Source organism: Cynara cardunculus, unplaced genomic scaffold (genome assembly GCF_001531365.2).
Source record: "Cynara cardunculus var. scolymus isolate 2C unplaced genomic scaffold, CcrdV1 Un_Scaffold_4944, whole genome shotgun sequence".
Taxonomy (NCBI): domain Eukaryota; kingdom Viridiplantae; phylum Streptophyta; class Magnoliopsida; order Asterales; family Asteraceae; genus Cynara; species Cynara cardunculus.
In genome coordinates, this window is record NW_020202155.1 from 8129 (window position 1) to 11288 (window position 3160).

General features: G+C 33.9%; 1 long non-coding RNA gene across 2 annotated transcripts in view; it reads left to right on the plus strand.

Annotated features, from left to right (window-relative positions):
• Positions 1 to 1697: 1697 nt before the first annotated feature.
• LOC112504224 overlaps positions 1698 to 3160 on the plus strand; it is a 2975-nt gene continuing 1512 nt past the window's right edge. Inside the window, exons 1-2 of one of the 2 annotated variants that reach the window (XR_003068153.1) lie at positions 1698 to 1993; positions 2809 to 2880. This is a non-coding gene — a long non-coding RNA (uncharacterized LOC112504224). The remainder of the gene's footprint in view (positions 1994 to 2808; positions 2881 to 3160) is intronic. The other variant, XR_003068152.1, reaches the window with a different exon arrangement.

Here is a 3160-nt window from a genome sequence, read left to right on the forward strand (position 1 = left end):
TTAAATATGTACTGCAGGAAGTACTGAAGGTAATGGAAAAGGGAAAATGTGATAATTTCCCTATATGTTTACCTACATGAAGAATGGATGATGATATGTATAATTTTGGTAGATGAACAAGTATTAGTACAAGAATTTGTATTTTGAATTTTTGGACCATGCATTTTATACTGGTAGATTATTGTATTAAGGGACCAATGTGGGATATAAACAAGTATTTCTTTTGTATGAAGTACGTGTTACATGCAATGTGTGGTATGGGGCGTTACACATTGTGTCCGGTTAAACTTAATCYGGTTACCWCTTTTGTCCGGATAACCTAAATCACACCAAACCAATATGAAGAATAATTAGCAGTTCTTTCTAAAATAATAACCAAAGCTTTTAAAAGAGTATTTTAGAAATCACTCACCTTATGAGAAGTCGCAGTTTTGAAGAAGATTGCAAAACTTCTTTGAATATCCGGACAACTCTTCTCAAATCACTCTCAAGATTTCAAAAATGGCAAGAGCTTTGAGTAAAAACTTTACTCTCATATTTATACCTTCCCTTTTTAGGAAAGTTGGCCAACAGGCCCTCACCCACATGCATGTCTTTACATTACTTCACACACACACACACATATATCTATACTACATATATAACCATTTAGACCATTATCTTAATTACAACTTCTAAAGCATAAGTTACAACCATTTTATGCAACAAATTCCAAAAACTCTTAATCACAAGTCATAAAGCATGGTGTACAAGCTCTTTATGCAAATGTTTCCTAAACCCCAAATCCTAATTGGGTCAAACCTCCTTTCTCTTATCAGACTTATGTAATTACCTATTTGGGCCGCTACTTTCTTCTTCTGTATTAGATGTATGCCACCAAAACCATTTTGGCTTCCTTCTTCTTCCTCTGTAATTTTTCTCATGTGCGACCAAAACCATTTTGGGTTAGATACAGATACCTTTCTTCTTGACAGACCTCGTTTCTCTTGACAATGGTGGTTTTTATGTATCACAACCTCACCGATTTTGACGATTACTTTTTCCCAAGCAGCGGACGATTCTTTTTTGCTAAGCAATGATTCATGCATTCATACTCTCGAGATGCAGGTTTTATTTGTGGGTATCACTCCTGTTCTCATACGCTCCTCTCGCTCCTCTTGATGATGACATAAATTAGGTATACAACCTATTTAGGTTTGGTTTTGTTCCTCTTGCTTCTCTAGTTGATTTCATATCGATTCATACTCTCCAACACAAATCAGGTACAATATTGATATAGGTTCGATTTTGTTCCTCTCGCATTTTTGTTTGATTTCATATGGATTCATACTTCTCCAACACAAATCAGGTATACCATTGAAATATCTCTGTTTTTATTCCTCTCGCTTCTCTATTTCAAAATGATATTGATTTGTTTTTCAATTTAGATTTCTGCAACCACCTTTACTGATGATATTTTAATTTCCTTTCTCTTCTTTTTGGGTGCTGTTAAATCTCCCACAAAGTGTGGTATTGTTGGTATTCAAGGGATTGCTTGGGCTTTTGGGTGTATGATCTTTGCCCTTGTCTACTGCACTGCTGGTATCTCAGGTATATCTCTCTCTCTCTGTATACATATCTATACTATCTTATAATGCATTTGGCTCAAACTCTTGATCTCTTAAACTCTTAAACTCTTAAAAACAACTTCTATTGCTCAAATTCGATTGAGATGATATCGACTCCAACAGCTAACCCAATTCGATTGAGATGATATCGACTCCAACAGAGATGAAATCGACTTCAACAGACTCTCCCCTATCGATTTCAAGATTTTGATGAAATTGATTGTCTTCACTCTCCCCTATTAATTTCATCGGTTCCATCAGATTACGATTGAGATGATATCGACTCCAACAGACTCTTCCAGATGCGTATATATTTGACATATCAGGTGCTTCAGACGCAGCCTGATTTCGTTCACCAATTTTACAGCGATAGGAGCACGTTAGTGGTAATATTTYGTTTCCCCTTTGTAGTCTGTACTTAAGCTCACATTACTGGGTGTGGCTGCAACACTGAACTCTTCATAGCTCAATTCCTATGTTTATCTATATCTTCTCATCAAGATGGTTTGGCTTGATTTTAGAATTCATTTTGTTGTTATTTGGTTATCTGCTCACATCCCTAATTAAGGATGCTTTGATGTTTTGTGTTTCAATGTTTATGTATTTTCCAACTTCAAATTTACTGTTTGTCACTATCCAGTAACTCAAAGAAATCACATCCAAATTAGATGACTTATTTGCTTTTTGATCTTTGGTAGAGATTGTAGTTGATAAATTCCATAATAGTATACAAAGCCAACACTTTAGGTTATTGTCATTTTCAAGAGTAGATGTAGTCATTGTGAAATTGTCTTGATTCTTTTTGATGGTAAAATACAGATCCATGAAAATGTGAAGGTGGTATATAACTTGCTCTTAACAACTGGTGCATCAAATCTACTAAGTTAATCTTTTTCTATTTTTTTCACTTTTTTTTTCACAATCCCGTTTATGTCCAGTTCCTGCTGTAGAATACAAATGGTTAAATGGTTTCCAAATCAGATTRCTCAAGCCAAGTTTCATAGAATACAAATGTGCTAAAAATTAATCGATTGGCTTCTTTATGTTTAAATGGTTTCTAAATCAGATTACTCAAGCCAAGTATTAATTACATTTCTTCTTRTTGTTCATTTCTACATTTGCTAATTTGAATATGTTTTTTGTGTGATGAAGATCTGCTGATGAGATTTTAACTTTCTTTCTCTTCTTTTTGGTTTACCAGATTGATGAAATCAAGGCTATGTACATCTTGTGAAGCATTTGACARCTTGTGGATTTAGCTCTAAACTTAGAGGTAAAAATCTTCTCTGTAATTTTGAAATCCCATGCTATTACAACACCTCTTTTACATACATTATGCTTGTAGCTATTATGATTTCTGAGCAAATTAAAGTAGAGGAAATGTATATAAGCATTCCTAAAAGGGTTAGTTTGTTCTTYGAAAGGAAAATCATGAAAGAATGAACCTCTATATATGAAATAATGTTAGAGGATATTGATTATAGTGAAACTATTCTCATTCCAGGTACATTATTCCGCATCAGGAAAAAAACTCAAGTTTAATGTCTCTTTTT